Source organism: Bubalus kerabau, chromosome 2, assembly GCF_029407905.1.
Source record: "Bubalus kerabau isolate K-KA32 ecotype Philippines breed swamp buffalo chromosome 2, PCC_UOA_SB_1v2, whole genome shotgun sequence".
Classification (NCBI taxonomy): domain Eukaryota; kingdom Metazoa; phylum Chordata; class Mammalia; order Artiodactyla; family Bovidae; genus Bubalus; species Bubalus kerabau.
Genome location: NC_073625.1, coordinates 55,029,260 through 55,049,058, shown reverse-complemented (window position 1 = coordinate 55,049,058; position 19,799 = coordinate 55,029,260).

Genomic DNA, 19,799 nt, shown 5'->3' with positions numbered 1-19,799 from the left:
AGTCTTCTCCAATACCACAATTCAAAGGCAACAATTCTTTGGCACTCAGCCTTCTTTATGGTCCAACTCTCACATCTGTACATGACTATTGGAAAAACCATAGCTTTGACTAGACATACCTTCATTAAAAAGTGATATCTTTGCTTTTTAATATGCTGTCTAGGTTCATCATAGTTTTCCTTCCAAGGAGCAAGTGTCTTTTAATTTCATGGTTGCAGTCACTATCTGCAATGATTTTGGAGCCCAAGAAAATAAAATCTAACACTGTTTCTACTTTTTCCCCATCTATTTGCCATGAAGTGATGGGACTAAATGCCATAATCTTCTTTTTTTGAATGTTGGGTTTTAAGCCAGTTTTTTCACTTTCCTTTTTCACCCTCTTCAAGAGACTCATTGGTTCCTCTTTCTTTCTGCCATTAATGTGGTGTCATCTGCATATCTGAGGTTTTGATATTTCTCCAGGCAATCTTGATTCCAGCTTGTGATTCATCCAGCCCAGCATTTTGCATGATGTACTCTGCATATACATCTTTGATGTACTCCTTTCCTGATTTGGACCCAGTCCTTTGCAGCATATCTGGTTCTAACTGTTGCTTCTTGATCTGCATTTTAGTATTAAATACCTTTCTGGATATTAGGTTCAAATGTTGTTAATTGTTTTTGAAATTTTGTTATTTTATCTGCAAATGAAACTGATCCTGAATTTTTCTAGTTTTCTTTGATATGTGGCTATTACTATCCAAACTAATGTTTCCACTTTACATTTCAACCTTTTAATTTGGAATTATTGAGAATTAAAACTGTCCTTTAACTAAATGCTTGATGATGTCATGAGAGACATTTCAAATGTCAAAATAGGGTTCAACCCTGACATCTAAATATCTTTAGCTGACTCTCCTCTGGATTTGGTGACTTATTGTGATCCAGGTTGCAATTACTTAAGCTAATTATTGTTTTAATTTCTACTCTCTGTTGTTTTTAAACTGGTCACACTTTGTATCACTTGTTACTATACTGCTGCTATAGGCTGACATCCTCCACAAGAAGAATCATAGTTTGGTGTCTGGAGATGATTGACTACCCTTAAATAATCCCTCCTAATGAAGATCAATACATTTCTGCCATTTTAGATACTGCCTAAGACTCACTTCCAAATGATTCCTTGTTGTTCCAATGTTAACATAAACTCTCTAAAAGTGTATTTCTCTCCCAACCACTTCTTTTTCTCCTCCTTGGGACATGACTCTGAGAATGAGATTTCCTAGTGCCAAGGGAGTTGATACTGGTGCCAAATAGCACAATGGTTGATCATCAGTGCTTTCTAAAGAAAGATCTTAATCAAAAGGGAAAAGTATAAAAGGAAAATCGAAAAGAAGTCAGTATTGTTGAGAGAGTTTTCTAAAATTAAGCCAAGAGAGCCATTAAGGGAGTGTAACTTTGCACGTTTCAGCCTGGATGGAATCTGACCTTTTGACCTAATGAAGTCATTTAGAACATCTGCCAGAAACTAGTGACAGCCCATCTCCTTATTAAACCCCTTCCTTGAAATAACTCATGTTTCCTTAAGGACAAGTATTTTCCAACTCACATCAGGGTCAATCACAATTGTTGCTGGGCAAGTTTTAATAATCTCATGGTGTTTTGTCTTTATAAGCCTCTGACTCTTTCTCATCTTGAAAACACTGGGGTTACCCACATCTGTGCCTCCTGAATTCCTATTATTAAGAACCCAGATACGCTTCTTTCTTATTTGCATTATTTTCTCATGCATTATTTTGTTGTTGTTGACATATATCAGAATGTAAAATGGATTTTTTTATAGTGGATTTTGGTCTGGGTGTGAAACCCAGTACTCTCTATTTTCATATAGAAAACTGTATTTAAAAAAAATAATTTTATTTATATCTATTATAGAAATTATGCATACATCTATGTTTTTTCCTAAATAATTCATCAAGACCTATCCATGGTTTCATTTACCTTATTTCAAAGCTGACATGGTTAGAATGAACATTAATCTTCTATGATATTTTGCCAATATTTACCTTTTTTTATTACCATCCTGAGTTTTCCCCATTACAGAATGATTACTTTCTTATGATTTCTTATTTTGTTACCATTATCTCCTCTTTCAGTGAAATCTATACCATTTCAGACATGCTTTATCTTGTGTTTAAATTTATCCTTCTCTGTCTAATTTTAAGGTTACAAAATTTGTGTGCTGTACATGTTTTTAAATACAAAAATAACATACAGTGTGCTGATCAGAAGTGCACAAGCAGCACAAGTCAATATAGCTTTAAATCTGTCATCACTTAATAAGCTGTATGAAACATGAAAAGTTAATTTTTCTGAGCTTCATTTCTCTCATCTGTGAAATGGAGCTGGTAACAGTAAATTTCATGATAATAAAGAAATTAATGAGTTATTAGATGTAGATCAGTTAGTGTAGTGTCTAGTACACAGTAATCACTTGGTTTTTACCTATGATTAGAATTTATTGCAGTGATATTTTTTTCCCTTGAGGGAGCCACATAAAGTAATTCTGAAGCAATAAAAGACTGAGTTGTGATGACCTACTTAGTTTGTCCATGTTAAACATTTGCCAAGAAAACATCTGGAGATCAGCTGGGATCTCAATAAAAGAAATTAAAGGACAGCAGGCAGTAGAAATCCACTATTATATACAAATAGGAAATCATCCAACAATAAAAGTTTGATATAAGCATTAAAAGCAAAACAAAAATCAGTAAGTATAGCCTTGAATTGAGAGAAAAACTTGAGAATATTGGTAAAACTGCTATTTTCTTGGATTGGAGGATATTATATTAAAAGCACTTTCCCAAATATATTTAATGTAATTCAAAATGACATCCATACTTTTTAAACACAAGATTTGTATAAAACAATGAAAAAGTGAAAAAGCTGATAATTATTTTTAAGTGGGAATAAAATAAGAACAGCTGATATAACTATATAAACATATTGCTGAAATGACAATTAAATAATAAAGAATACATTAAAATCACAATAAATAAACTTATATGGCCTCAATCATGGACATATCATTGAAATAGAAGAAATAGTCCTGAAACTTTATGAAGCCTACATAAATACTTAACAAAATAATTGAGACAACACAATTTGAAGGAGATTAAATTGTATTTTCATAAACAATGTGGTAAAATTGGCTAGTTACTCCAGAGAAAATTTCAGAATATTTCTCTGTAGTAAGCAAACTGTAGGAAAAATAAAGAAATCAAAATAAAATAGCATTAACTGTTTGAATTAAAAGAACATATTTATGTTTATTTGATTTTCATATAGAGGGCCATTAAACAAAAGTCTAAATATGTTGAATTATTCATAAGGAAAAGACTTAAAGATTTGAATGTATAAAGATAGCCATCTTAAAGATATTTAAAACCACAAAGAGACACCACTACACACTCTTGAAGTGGTTAAAGATACAGAGCAACTGTTCTCTTACATCCTGCCAAGAAAGGATAATTGGCACAGCCCCTTTGGAAAATATTTTAACATTAGCCACTGAAGTTGAATATACATAATCCTTAAGACACAACAGTTCTAATGAAGAGCTCCAAGGAAAAATTTGTGATGAGGAACTCAAGTCATTGGCATGATTTTTCATAATAATTTTATCCTTGATAACTGCATACAGCAATGTATATGAATCTACAAAAGTAATGTTAAGTGAAATCAGCCAACACAGGAGAAAGTACTTTATGTATGATGTCCCATAATAACTGATAAAAATGCATGGTATTGGAAGTCAAATTAATGAGGAAGAATAAAAGGGTCATGCTTGTTTGGGGACACAAGAGATTTCTAAGATGCTGGCAAAGTTCAGCTCTTCAACTGGTTGTTTCGTAGGCATTATTATTATTTTCAATTATTATTCACAGATTTGTTCCTTTGGTTGCATTCACTCTTGTGTAAGGAACTGAAGAAGCTATGAAAGTGTGCTTCTCAGATTTTCAACAGAAAACCACACTGTAAAGAATGTAATTAATTGATTGCCTTTGGATTTCCTGCAGCATTCAACTGAGACCACACAGTGCCCGAGTTGCCACTAGCCAATGTATCCACAGTGGAGTGCAAGAACCTGTCCATTTCTACCCAACTAAGGATTCCTGAAGTGGACATTACTTGCTCTGGGGCTTCCCAGCAGCCCACCCAAGACTTCCTCAGAACTACCTGGCCATCTGAGGCTCTCACTACCTAATGTTTGATTTTTCTCTTTCTTTCTTCTGTCTCAAGTCTCAGGCCTACATCATGACTTATGGCATATCTCTGCTTATTCTTTTTTTCTCTCTTTCATTTATTATTTAATTTTACTTTTTTAAAAAATTTATTTTGGAAAGTGAAGTGAAAGTCTTAGTCACCCAGTCATGTCTGACTCTTTGTGACCGCATGGACTGTACCCCTTCAGGCTCGTCTGCCTGTGGAATTTTCCGGGCAAGAATACTGCAGTGGGTAACCATTCCAGGAGATCTTCCCAAACCAGGGGTTGAACATGGGTCTTGAGCATTGCAGGCAGATTCTTTACCATCTGAGCCACCAGAATATTGTAAATCAATTTTTTTTTTTTTGGAGTATGACTGATTTACAATGTGTTAATTTCAGGTTTATTGCAAAGTGGATCAGTTATACATATTCATATATGCACTCTTTTTAAGATTCTTTTTCCAGGGGATAAGAGGGGAATAAATAGGGAGATTGGGATTGACATATAATAAATAAAACAGGGAACCTTCTATTCATTCTTGAGCCTTCTCCCTTAGACTTTTTATAAACACCTCTCTGATAAATCTCTTTCACTTCTTATTTCATCTTGGAGTCTGCTTCCTAGAAGATGTGCATTAACACTGTTGGAAGCAAAAGTGATCAGACAGACTATAACGTATTTTTTGGCAAATGAATGGCTCATCTTCCAGCTTGAAAACTTGGAAAAATTTTCCCAGTTCTATAAAATATGCTGAAATATACCTTTGGAAAACATCCCCAGGGACAGAGAACTCCCTGTCTGATATAGTGATCCAGTTATTTCGAAGATGTGGAAGGAACAAGTTGCCTTAATATTTTGCAGAAGAATAATGAAGAACTGAGGACAGTTGAATCCTTAATGACAAAATGTGAGATCCAGAGACCATCACTGAGGTTTTACAAAGAGTCATAGTGTTGTAGAATTCCATGGAATATTGAATGCCTAGGCAAGACTGATCTCTTCTGCTTTAAGTCTAGAGCCCAGGTTGGAAAAAAAATCTTAGGTTATCATATGCCCCATAGAAGCATAAAGGCTAACCTGATGGCCCAGAGGGGAAGAATCTGCCTGCAATGCAGGAGACCCGGGTTCAATCCCTGAGCTGGGAAGATCCCATGGTGAAGGGAATGGCTACTCACTAAAATATTCTTGCCTGGAGAATCCCATGGACAGAGGAGCCTGGTGGGCTACAGTCTATGGGATCACTAAGAGGGGTACATGACTGAGTGACTAACACACAAACACACATAGGAGCATAAGCATAGAGAGGGCAACAGGAAAAGACTCTCTTGAATAGATACAACATTGAATTTGGTCTTTAAAATTGCACACAATTTCAATTGTCTACAAATAGAAAAACTAAAAATAATTAAGCCTCAAGGAAATGAATAAGTAAAGGTGAAAGTCAACACACAACTAAGAAAAGATTGAAGCATCTCTTTTGACAAATGTTGCATAGCAGGTGAGAAAACTAAAAATGCAGTTGGGGAAACTTTCTTGGCAGTCCTGGTGGCTCAGAGGTTAAAGCATCTGCCTGCAATGCAGGAGACACGGGTTCAATCCCTGGGCTGGGAAGATCCCCTGGAGAAAGAAATGGCAACCCACTCCAGTACTCTTGCCTGGAGAATCCCATGGAGGGAAGAGCCTGGTAAGCTACAGTCCACGGAGTAGCAAAGAGTCGGACACGACTGAGCTACTTCACTTCACTTCACTTCTTGGCAGTCCAGTGGTTAAGATTCTATGCTCCGTCTGCAGAGGGCACAGTTTAATCCCTGTTCAGGAAACTAGGATCATCAGTGCCTTGTGGCATGACCAAAATACAAATAATAATGTAATAAAAATTTTTAAAAATTCAGAGAATACACTGACCTACAAGATGCTAAGGCACAAAGCAGAAAAGTAAGGGACTTTGCAGTTACTTTGCAATCATGAATATAATGCCAAATATGACCAAGAATAGCAGTAGCCCTCTTTATATTTCCCTCCAATCAATATTCAGTAAAAAAGTGGTATAGATGCTCAGTTCTTACACCCCGTAAGAGAAATATACTTCTTCCTCAAGATATAAAATGGGAACAATTTAAAAACACTAGTGTTTGAATTAGGTGGAGAGACATGTTCCTTATTAGCTAGAGGTGAGAATGGATGCTTTAGATTAAAGAATCTGATGACATTGGGACAGCAATTTGCCTCTGGTGTTTTGGTCTTGTATATACTTTAGATATCTTTGTTAATTAATGACACATGAAACATATCTATGATCATATGACAAACAAATCCTTGGGTATCCTTTTTTGTTTCTCCCTCTACAATCAGCTGTCCTTAGCTTCTGTACTATGTTTAGTGTAATTCTTGACTGGACTACTGAAGATGTATTTACCTGGCTAGTTGACATAAAGAGGTGGAAAAGTACAAAGAGCATGATTAAATGGTCTTGTGAACTGTTTGTCACTCTATGATTCTAGCCTTGTCAAGGAGAGATATGTGGAGTTTTATTTACTTTTTTTTTTTAAAGAAAACCAAACCAAACATTTTGCTTCATTGAGGAGCTTTCTATCTAGCCATTCAAGAAAGCCAATTTTCTGAAAGGCAAATGAACAAATACCTAGGAATATATTATAAAAATGGAAGGTTAAATAAATGCATTTTTATTTTTAGGGAACCAACTAAACAGTTTTTTAAAAAGGAAAAGCCCATAAAAGGTTGTATGCATTATGTTTATCCCTGAGATATAGTGTATTTCAGGCTGACTAACTTAATTTAAGGTAAAATTTCAGGACTGCATAAAGCCTTTGAGACTATAGAGATAAAGGAACACCCCTAAAATTGTTTTATAAATTTAGTATAATCTTGATACCCAAGTCAGAAAGAAAAAAATGTAGGTCAATCTCACTTCTGAAAAATAATTAAATATTCCATACATAAAAAAAAAATTAACAATATTAACATAAAAATCCTCATGCTATTCAATTTGGCTCTAACCTAGAAATGCAAGGATGGCTTTGTAGACAAGACTTTTGTGTGTTTATGTTAGTCACCTAGTTGTGTTTGACTCTTTGCAACCCCATGAACTGTAGCCCACAAGGCTCCTCTGTCTATGGAATTCTTCAGGCAAGAATACTGGAGTAGGTAGCCATTCCTTTCTCCAGGGGATTTTCTCAATCAAGGGATTGAACTTGTGTCTCCTGCATTGCAGACAGATTCTTTACAGTCTGAGCCAAAAGGGAACCCAGACAAATTATACACCTACCTAATATATATTCTTTTCTTTCTGCTTGCTAATAAGAACTGTATTTACCTGGTAAGTAATTTCTCCTTTAAATTTCACTTTCATATCTTTGCAAAAATACCATTTGATAAAGTTGTATCCAATGAAATAGTATTAAATCTACCAGAATATTTGAATGGAATACTTTTTTTCTCTCTCTCAACAAAAGGGACAACGATTTAAAGTCACCCTTTTCCATCTCTTTATTGAATGATGACATGAGGTCTGAAGCTCTAGTAGCTACCCTAGAACTATTAGGTAAAATTATGAGAATGAAATACAATAAGCTAAGAATGGCACAGTGAAAAGATGATAAAAGCCTGGATCCCAGACTCCATGTTTAAGTAATGAATTATTAATTTTGTCTACTAGCCATCTCTTGACTTATGTGGAGGAAAATTTGCTTATATTGTTGTTAGTTTAGTTTTGTGATTATTTGCAAGTGACAGCACTCCTAACTGATATATCTTTAACATAAATACATGTTATTCACCACATTAATAGACCTAATGGTTGAAACACAGGTGGTCATTTCAATAGATGCAGAAAGACATTTTTTAAAAAACACATTTTTATAATAAAATAAATACAAAGTAGAATTCAAATGAAACTTTTTAAATCTTTAAGCAAGCATAATTAGTGGCAGACTATTTGAGGCATTAGCTTTTAACTCATTTGTTTAAAATAGATTTAAGCAAAACATAATATATACAGCAAGACTGGACTATGCCAAAATTATAATATTAATTTATAAATATTAATGGGTGCTGAATGGGGTATTTACCATTTTCCTCAACATTTTGGCTCTGAAAGTTCCCAAAGAACAAGAATATTAGATAAGCTCAGTCAGTTCAGTCGCTCAGTCACGTCCAACTCTCTGCGACCTCATGGACTGCAGAACACCAGGCCTCCCTGTCTATCATCAATGCCTGGAGCTTGTTCAAACTCATGTCCATTGAGTCAGTGATGTCATCCAAACATCTCATCCTCTGTCGTCCCCTTCTCTTCCTGCCTTCAATCTTTCCCAGCATCAGGGTCTTTTCCAAGGAGTCAGTTCTTCACATCAGGTGGCCAAAGTATTGGAGTTTCAGCTTCAGCATCAGTCCTTCCAATGAATATTCAGGGTTGATTTCCTTTGGGATTGACTGGTTGGAGCTCCTTGCAGTCCAAGGGACTGTCAAGAGTTTTATCCAACACCATAGTTAAAAAACATCAATTCTTCAGTGCTCAGCTTTCTTTATAATCCAACTCTCACATCCATACATGATTACTGGAAAAACCATAGTTTTGAAAAGCTCACTGATATTCTAAAGAGATGTACAGCTAGCCACTAATATCCAGAACTTAAATACACCTTGACTTAAGTTGATTAAAAAGCAACCTAACACCTTCCCTCATCCCATAAAAGAGAGTTCTAGATTATATATGAACATAAGTATATATTCTTAGTTCTCTGCAGGCCCAAGATGGAAGATTTTCTGGAACTTCCTGGAAGTGACAGGAAGTTGCTTACTTCCCAGTGATAGTCGTGGCAAGCAGCAGTACCCTGTTACACAACAATATGGTCATTCACTCAACTTGTTCTGTGCACAGCTAATCTCATAAACCATAAAGTAAATGCACTCTGGCAAGAAGCCATGCCTTTCTTCTGGGTGAAGCAAATGCCATGGCACATAACTGGCATCATTCGATGTGATCTCACCAGTGAGGGCTGGCTGCCTGACCTTCCTGTCTAGAGGGAGATTCCAGAGGTCAGAACTAAAGGTGAGTTACCAGAGGCCACCAGAGAGTGAATATTAGGCAATTACAGTATATGCATATTCACAGGGAAAATTTTGTAGACTCTATTAACACTGCCCTTGGAAGACAGAGCATTTGGGTGCTTGCTGCATTTGTAGGCATTGACAATGAAAGAAAAATTGCAAATAATCCAACTTAGATGTAAAGAATTTTGCCCTCTTCCTCTGACATTCTCTTTTTCTTTCAATTTGCAAGGATCCAGAATATCAAGGGAGGAGAAGACAACAAAACTGACAAACAAAACCCTGGGTTTTAACACTTCCTCCGCTGTGAGTTCACTAGCTAAGGATTAGACTTCAATTACAGGAGAGAGAGGAAGCCTTGCGTTAGCTATGCTTGAAACAAACAAACAAACAAACGTATTTGCAACTGAATGTGACCTTAAACACGGAAATTCTCCTGTGTTCTTCTCATCCAGGGACTGAGAAAAGAGAATTGATATAAAACCATAAAAATTAAGGGCTTCCTCAGTGGCTCAGTGGTAAAGAATCCACGGGCAATGCAGGAAGAATCGATTTGATTTTTGGGTCAGGAGGATCCCCTAGAGAAGAAAATGGTAACACTCTCCAGTATTCTTGCCTGGGAAATCCCATGGGTAGAGGAGCCTGGCAGGCTACAGTCTATGGGGTCTCATAGAGTTGGACATGACTGAGTGACTGAGAATGCATGGGGATTAATTAAGGGAGAAAAAAGTAAAGCAAGTCTTGTTTGCATTGCATTGAGTTTAGAAATTTCAAAATCTGGTCAAATTTTAAGAAACTCCAAATATTTTTAGAGATTCTAAGCATTTTAACATGCTCACCTGTTTTGATGTGAATAAATAATGTTAGATTCAATTTTTAAGTACTGTGAGAAAGAAACTATGATCTAATTTCATTACAGTCATAATCAGGATGAGAGATAAAACAGTACATGTTTGTGTGAGTCTTGTTCATTTTTCTGTCTTTGAGTCTTCTAAATATCTTTGACAAGCCTTCTATTCTGTCTGGTCCCTTATCTCATGTCCTCTGCTTGCATTAAAGGATTAAATCTTTACTTTGGGTCAAGACTTGGTGAATTAAACCATCTATATTCACCCTAAAATTTATTGGTATCATGAGTGAGCATAGGAAACACTGGATACTAGTAATAAGCATATGTCAGGTGATTGAAATTTTCTTTCCTATCCCACCTCTTTAATGCTGTAAGATTAGAGGTTTAAAGTTCAAACCTGGACTGGATGGACATTAAAGAAATTTTCTCTTTCTTATGTGTACTTATGTGTTCCAGAAGAACAAAAAATTCTGACCTTTATAGAAATGTGTATTTTACGAGAATTATGATTAAATAAGCAAGTTAGGCAGAGCTTTGTGAAGCCCATCACTGAGGCTGAGACCCCAAAGTTGAAAGCAATGTCTGCTATTCTCAGAGTGAGGAAGAAAGTAAAGAGAAGGATAAAGGAGACAAAAGAGGAGGAAAGAAGTGAGTGTAGGTGAAGGAGACCACAGACTGACATTTTCATCATTTTAACCAAATGTTTATGAATGACATGATAGAGTTTGTACTGTAAAATCATGTTTATTTCCAGATTCTCAGCATAACATGTTCAACTGAAAAGGTTTAAAGGCGTAATGAAATATTAATCCAGAGTCCATCCAGTTTTATAAAATATTTTTTACTTTCTTTATCTTACTTCTAAATTTCACCCATCTGGTCAAATATGAAATCAAAATAAGGGAATTACTATTATTTATGAGGTTTATTTTGGATGCTTTCTGAGTTTTCATCTCATTTAGATCTTTCTGTATCAGATTACCTCTGAGAAAAGCCTGGAGTGCTGTGGTGAAAACTGCAAAGACCCCTGTAAGTGGGAGAAATGTGTATTAGCAAAGTGCCAAGAACAAAGCTTATGATGTTTAGATTATGACTGTATAACAACTTAGTCCCACTCATATACAGTGGCTGTCCAGATTTATGAGCTAAAATGTTTACATGTGATATCAGCTCTGCCCTGGTTGGTTTTTATTCCTTGATATTTGCAGAATTCCCATTTTCTAATACATTTACATAAAACAACCCCCATCAGGACATCTGGCATTGTCTTTTAAGTATCACTTTACTTAGTCTTTGATTGCCAGTTTGTTTTTCTTTCTAACTTGTTCAGTTCAGGACTGCCCTGAAACAATTATGGCCATCTCTTTGTGGTGTTCCTCCACTATGAAAAATAATGTACAACACAATAAAAACCCTTCTATTGCACACCAAAAATTGTATTATTAAAAACAGGCAAATAACCAATAAAAGAAATAATATTTTATTATGTATTAATATTTAGCATTTATTTCAAAAGATAAATGAATGTATTCATGGTAATTAAGTATGCTCTCTAATGTATCTTGAATATTTAAAAGTCCTCTTATAACATCAAAAAATTCACTCAATACAAATGTTATTGTACTTTTGAAAAAAAAAGAGATTATGCCATTTTAAATTGTTGAAAATGACAAACTCATGGTTGAAATGAACATCATATCCTTTGTCTCTTTGAATAACTTTATTTTATGAATCTTCATGCCACTTTATATTTAGAAGTTGTTCAGTAGACTTGTGGGTGATAATGTCATTCATCTTATGTCTGATAAAGATTTAATAATAAGTGTAATTTACTCATATTAAAGAGCACTTTACATTCATCATCCATTGCTGTTGTTTCAATATTGTTGCTATGTCACTCAGTTGTGTTCAGCTCTTTGTGACCCCATGGACAGCAGCACATCAGGCTTCCCTGTCCTTCACTATCTCCCAGAGTTTAAACAAACTCATGTCCATTGAATTGGACACCATTCAACCATCTCATCCTCTGTTGTCCCCTTCTCCTCCCACCTTCAATCTTTCCCAGCATCAGGGTCTTTCCCAATGAGTCCACACTTCGCATCAGGTGGCCAAAGCATTGGAGCTTCAGCTTCAGCATCAGTCCTTCCAATGAATATTCAGGGTTGATTTCCTTTAGAATTAACTGATTTGATCTCCTTGCTGCACAAGGGACTCTCACAAGTCTTCTCCATCACCACAATGTGAAAGCATCAGTTTTTCAGCAATCAACCTTCTTAATGGTCCAACTCTCACATCAATATGTGGCTACTGGAAAAACTGTAGTTTTGACTAGATGGACCTTTGTCAGCAAAGTGATGTCTCTATTTTTTAATATGCTGTCTACATTGGTCATAGCTTTTCTTCCAAAGAGTAAGCATCTTTTAATTTCATGGCTGCAGCCACCATTTGCAGTGATTCTGGAGCCCCCAAAATAAAGTCTGTCACTGTTGCCATTTTTTCCCTACCTATTCACTGTGAAATGATGGGACTGGATGCCCTGAACTTTGTGTTTTGAATGTTGAGTTTTAAACTCGCTTAAGTTTTAAGCCAGGCTCCAATAAAAATGTAACATTTTAGAATGGTGATACACTACAGTGTTTTAACATTACATAAGAGGAAAGAGAAATATTTGTTTTTTTCTAGCCTACTCTGTTTGCAATATTCATACTAAAAAATCTTCTTGGCTCCTATGGGGAAACATCCCATATTTAACAGCTGTCTTCTTTAGGTCATAAAGTAAAACAGAATTCTTGCTGTGTCCCTAGTGTAAGGAAAATCTGATCATAAATCAAATTACACTGAAATATATGCTATATTTGGATCTTAGAACATTTGCCAAATGTATGATTGTTTTAACTGTGTATGTTGTTAAGTCAAATCTCAACAAGTAAAGCTTCATTATATCAAAAATCCTGGCTTTAAGCCTTGTCTAGCTATAGGGCACATATTTATTATACAAAAAAAAATGTAATCAAGTGTCATTTAGCTTGCTAACTATAATAAAAATAATATCACCAATCACAAAGCAGACATTAACACTTAAGCCCTGTTTAATATCTTAGTAATACCAGAGGTCAGTGAGAAAAATGTCCTCCTTTTAATGATGTGGAGACATCCGAAAAGTCCATAATATGCATGTTATCTGTGATCTCAATCTTGAAGTTAAAATGTCCACTGTGTTCACGTGTCATGGGAAAGATTTTAGAAACATCAAAAACTTCAAAATTTCTGGGCAGATGGAGAACAAAAAAAACACATATGTCTTTGTCCAAGACCAATTCTATTCTTTTATGAATGGCTGTTCTCTATGTCAACCACCAATTTGACAATGAGAAGAATTATGAAGGGAAAACAGCCGTCTTGCCAGCCAGATAAATGGAATCAACCTTTTAGATGATTTAAGTAACACGTTTAAATATTATAGCATTCATGGCTCTAAATTCAATGGACAATATTGCCATCCCTTCTATGTTCCCGAAACAGTGAGATTACAAAGTATCAATGACATACTGTGAAAAATTCTTACCTGCTTCCTGAGAAATCTGTATGCAGGTCAAGAAGCTACAGTTAGAACTGGACATGAAACAATGGACTGGTTCCAAATTGGGAAAGGAGTACATCAAGGGTGTATATTGTCAACCTACTTATTTAAATAATATGCAGAGTACATCATGCAAAATGCCAGGCTGCATGAAGCACAAGCTAGAATCAAGATGCTGGGAGAAATGTCAATAACCTCAGATATGCAGACTACACCACCCTTATGGCAAAAAGCAAAGAGGAACTTAAGAGCCTGTTGATGACAGTGAAAGAGGAGAGTGAAAAAGCTGGCTTAAAACTCAACATTCAGAAAACTAAGATCATAGCATCTGGTCCCATCACTTCACAGCAAATAGATGGGGAAACAATGGAAACAGTGACAGACTTTATTGCCCTGGGCTCCAAAATTACAGCAAATGCTGACTGAAGGCATGAAATTAAAAGATGCTTGCTCCTTGGAAGAAAAGCTATGACCAACCAAGACAGCATATTTAAAAGCAGAGACACCACTTTGCCAACTAAGGTCCATTTAGTCAAAGCTATGGTTTAACCAGTAGTCACGTATGGATATGACATGATCCATACATGGATCCAGATCCTCTGGAGAAGGAAATGGCAACCCACTCCAGAACTCTGGCCTGGAAAATCCCATGGATGGAGAAGCGTGGTAGGTTACAGTCCATGTGGTTGCAAAGACTCGGACACTACTGAGCTACTTCACTTTGCACCTTATGTATGGATGTGAAAGTTGGACTATAAAGAAAGCAGAGTGCTGAGGAATTGATGCTTTTGTCTTTAATTTCTTTTTTTTAATTTTATTTTATTTTTAAACTTTACAAAATTGTATTAGTTTTGCCAAATATCAAAATGAATCCGCCGGCCATATCAGCCTGAAGGCGCCCAATCTCGTCTAATCTTGGAAGCTAAGCAGGGTCGGAATTGATGCTTTTGAACTGTGGTGTTGGAAAAAACTCTTGAGAGTCCTTTGGACTGCAAGGAGATACAATCAATCAATAAAGAAAATCAGTCCTGAATGTTCATTGAAAGGACTGATACTGAAGCTGAAACTCCAATACCTTGGCCACCTGATGTGAAAAGCTGACTCATTGGAAAAGACCCTGATGCTGGGAAAGATCAAAGGCAGGAGGAGAAGGGGGCGACAGAGGATGAGATGGTTGGATGGCATCACCGACGTGATGGACATGAGTTTGAGCAAGTTCCAGGAGTTAGTGATGGATAGCGAAGCCTGGCATGCTACAATCCTTGGGACTGCAGAGTTGGACATGACTGAGCGACTGAACTGAACTGAATGAGGTACTAACTTTCCTTATACCAAGAATTTTTCAGCCTAATTCCATGGATGGGACTCAAGGTGTTTCTGAATTCTTGAAAGCTGGCAAAATTTTGATGGGATAAACTTGTGTATATTATATTTTGTTAGTGGAGGTAGACAAATTGGTTTGATCTGTATTCTCAGCTAGAATCTTAAATGAGTTTTGACCAATCCAAAGCAAAATGTTACCTCTGTGTTCTATCCTATTCTGTTAGCTGGCTGCTTTCTATTCTTGTACTCTTCCCCCTACCTTCCTAGTGCAGTTTCTTGTGCATTAGGCATATATTCTGAATGGTTGAAATGAAAAGTCCAGTTTTAATTGTTTTCCTCCCAGGATGTAATGTAATAGTAATCTAGATGCATCCTAAAACAGTTCTTTAATAGGACAGCACTCTAATAAAATATACTTTCATGGAGCTTTGTTAAATATGTCTACAATAGTACGCTACTTCTTTCTAAAATAACTTTCTATTTTACATTACATATTTATGAGAAAATTATCATTCCAGTAATTTCAATGAGCTCAAAACTCTCTTATCTCAGAACAAAATTAGATGTAATTCACAGGTAAGCTTTTTTTTATTAAACACTTTAAAAATGAACTGTTTCTCCCCCTCCCCGCTACTCACCATTACCCAAAGGTTCATTGTGGTATGATTTTAAATATTCCTATTGTTTTTAAGTACAAAGTCCATAGGAAAAAAGTTTTATTGAATATAATTTTCATACAGAGTTGAATATGTTACCAATATTGCTTTATTATTAATTGCCATTACCCTTTTTATAGATTTATTCCTATATTTGTCCTCTTTAAACAAGATATTGGGAAAAGAAATTAAAAAAATATGTTTTTAAGGAATTTCTTTTAAACTCAATTCATGCTCAGAGCAGTGGCCAAAGTATTCTACTAAACCTCACATAATTATTACAGAGATTTTTATAACACTATCTTCTTAAAATAATAACTAAAATGTCAATAATTTTGACTTAAACATTTTTAAATTTTTTTTAGATAATTTTAGATTTGCAAAAGAGTTACAAAACCCAGTACAAAGAAATATGGTATTCATGTAATCTTTTCCCCCTTATGTTAAATTCTTACATGAGCTGAATGATTATTAAAACAACATAATTTTGGTACATTTATAGTGACTAAACTGCAGATTCAGTTCAGTTCAGTCACTCAGTCCTGTCTGACTCTTTGCGACCCCATAAACCACAGCATGGCAGGCCTCCTTGTCCATCACCAACTCCCAAATTCCTCCCAAACTCATGTCCATCGAGTCGGTGACACCATCCAACCATCTGATCCTCTGTCGTCCCCTTCTCCTCCTACCCTCAATCCCTACCAGCATCAGGGTCTTTTCAAATGAGTCAGCTCTTCCCATCAGTGGCCAAAGTATTGGAGTTTCAGCTTCAACATCAGTCCTTCCAATGAACACCCAGGACTGATCTCCTTTAGGATGGACTGGTTGGATCTCCTTACAGTCCAAAGGACTCTCAAGAGTCTCCAACACCACAGTTCAAAAGCATCAGTTCTTCAGCGTTCAGCTTTCTTTATAGTCCAGCTCTCACATCCATACATGACCCCTGGATAAACTATAACCTTGACTAGATGGACCTTTGTTGGTAAAGTAATGTCTCTGCTGACTAGGTTGGTCATAACTTTGCTTCCAAAGAGTAAGCATCTTTTAATTTCATGGCCGCAGTCAACATCTGCAGTGATTTTGGAGCCCAGAAAAATAAAGTCAGCCACTGTTTCCCATGAAGTGACAGGGTCGGATGCCATGATCTTCGTTTTCTGATTGTTGAGCTTTAACCCAACTTTTTTGCTCTCCACTTTCACTTTCATCAAGAGGCTCTTTAGTTCTTCTTCACTTTCTGTCATAAGGGTGGTGTCATCTGCATATCTGAGGTTATTGATATTTCTCCCAGCAATCTTCATTCCAGCCTGTGCTTCCTCCAGCCCAGTGTTTCTCATGGTGTACTCTGCATATAAGTTAAATAAACAGGGTGACAATATACAGCCTTGACGTAATCCTTCTCCTGTTTGGAACCAGTCTGTTGTTCCATGTCCAGTTCTAACTGTTGCTTCCTGACCTGCATACAGGTTTCTCAAGAGGCAGGTCAGGTGGTCTGATATTCTCATCTCTTTCAGAATTTTCCACAGTTTATTGTGATCCACACAGTCAAAGGCTTTGACATAGTCAATAAAGCAGAAAGAGATGTTTGTCTGGAACTCTCTTGCTTTTTCAACGATCCAGCAGATGTTGGCAATTTGATCTCTGGTTCCTCTGCTTTTTCTAAAACCAGCTTGAACATCTGGAAGTTCACGGTTCACGTATTTCTGAAGCCTGGCTTGGAGAATTTTGAGCATTACTTTACTAGCGTGTGAGATGAGTACAATTGTGCGGTAGTTTGAGCATTCTTTGGCATTGCCTTTCTTTGGGATTAGAATGAAAACTGACCTTTTCCAGTCCTGTGACCACTGCTGAGTTTTCCAAATTTGCTGGCATATTGAGTGCAGCACTTTCACAGCATCATCTTTCAGGATTTGAAATAGCTCAACTGGAATTCCATCACCTCCACTAGCTTTGTTCGTAGTGATGCTTTCTAAGGCCCACTTAACTTCTATTTCCAGGATGTCTGGCTGTAAGTGAGTGATCACACCATTGTGATTATCTGGGTCATGAAGATCTTTTTTGTGCAGTTCTTCTGTGTATTCTTGCCATCTCTTCTTAATATCTTCTGCTTTTCTTAGGTCCTTATCATTTCTGTCCTTTATTGAGCCCATCTTTGCATGAAATGTTCCCTTTGTACCTTAATTTTCTTGAAGAGATCTCTAGTCTTTCCCATTCTATTATTTTCCTCTATTTTTTTGCATTGATCATTGAGGAAGACTTTCTTATCTCTCCTTGCTATTCTTTGGAACTCTGAATTCAAGTGGATATATCTTTCCTTTCTCCTTTGCTTTTCACTTATTTTCACAACTATTTGTAAGGCCTCCTCAGACAGCCATTTTGTTTTTTTTATTTACCAAGTAAGATGGTAGGCACTGAGAGAGGGGATCAGAGGGCAGACAGACTGAAACTACAATCACAGACAACTAGCCAATCTGATCACGTGAACCACAGCATTTTCTAACTCAATGAAACTAAACTATGCCACACTGGGCCACCCAGTACTGACAGGTCATTATGGAGAGGCCTGACAGAACGTGGTCCACTGGAAAAGGGAATGGCAACCACTTCAGTATTCTTGCCTTGAGAACTCCATGAACAGTATTAAAAGGTAAAAGGATAGGACACTGAGATATGAACTCCCCAGGTCAGTAGGTTCCCAATATGCTACTGGAGATCAGTGGAGGAATAACTCCAGAAAGAATGAAGGGATGGAGCCAAAGCAAAAACAACACCCAGTTGTGAATGGGACTGGTGACAGAAGCAAGGTTGGATGCTGTAAAGAGCAATATTGCATAGGAACCTGGAATGTTAGGTCCATGAATCAAGGCAAACGACAGATTATTTCCCACTAATAACTCATTTTTGTTCTTGACTCCAGTTTAGCATTGTATTCATTTATGTCTCCTCTGTGTTTTCAGTCTGTGTTACTCTCTTAGTGTTTCCCTTTCTTTCCTGATCTTGACACACTTTTATTTTTCTCTGACACACTTGATTAGTATTGCTCAGTTATTTTACATCTATCAGTTTGTACCTCCCTTATATATCCTCATCATTATGCTGATTAGATCAGATCAGATCAGATCAGTCGCTCAGTCGTGTCTGACTCTTTTTGACCCCATGAATCCCAGCACGCCAGGCTCCCTGTCCATCACCAACTCCCAGAGTTCACCCAGACTCACGTCCATCGAGTCAGTGATGCCATCCAGCCATCTCATCCTCTGTCGTCCCCTTCTCCTCATGCCCTCAATCCCTCCCAGCATCAGAGTCTTTTCCAATGAGTCAACTCTTCGCATGAGGTGGCCAAAGGACTGGAGTTTCAGCTTTAGCATCATTCCTTCTGAAGAAATCCCAGGGCTGATCTCCTTCAGAATGGACTGGTTGGATCTCCTTGCAGTCCAAGGGACTCAAGAGTCTTCTCCAACACCACAGTTCAAAAGCATCAATTCTTTGAAGCTCAGCCTTCTTCACAGTCCAACTCTCACATCCATACATGACCACAGGAAAAACCATAGCCTTGACTAGACGAACCTTTGTTGGCAAAGTAATGTCTCTGCTTTTGAATATACTATCTAGGTTGGTCATAACTTTCCTTCCAAGGAGTAAGCGTCTTTTAATTTCATGGCTGCAGTCACCATCTGCAGTGATTTGGAGCCCAGAAAAATAAAATCTGACACTGTTTCCCCATCTATTTCCCATGAAGTGATGGGACCAGATGCCATGATCTTCGTTTTCTGAATGTTGAGCTTTAAGCCAACTTTTTCACTCTCCTCTTTCACTTTCATCAAGAGGCTTTTGAGTTCCTCTTCACTTTCTGCCATAAGGGTGGTGTCATCTGCATATCTGAGGTTATTGATATTTCTCCCGGCAGTCTTGGTTCCAGCTTGTGTTTCTTCCAGTCCAGCGTTTCTCATGATGTACTCTGCATAGAAGTTAAATAAACATGGTGACAATATACAGCCTTGACGAGCTCCTTTTCCTGTTTGGAACCAGTCTGTTGTTCCATGTCCAGTTTTAACTGTTGCTTCCTGACCTGCATAC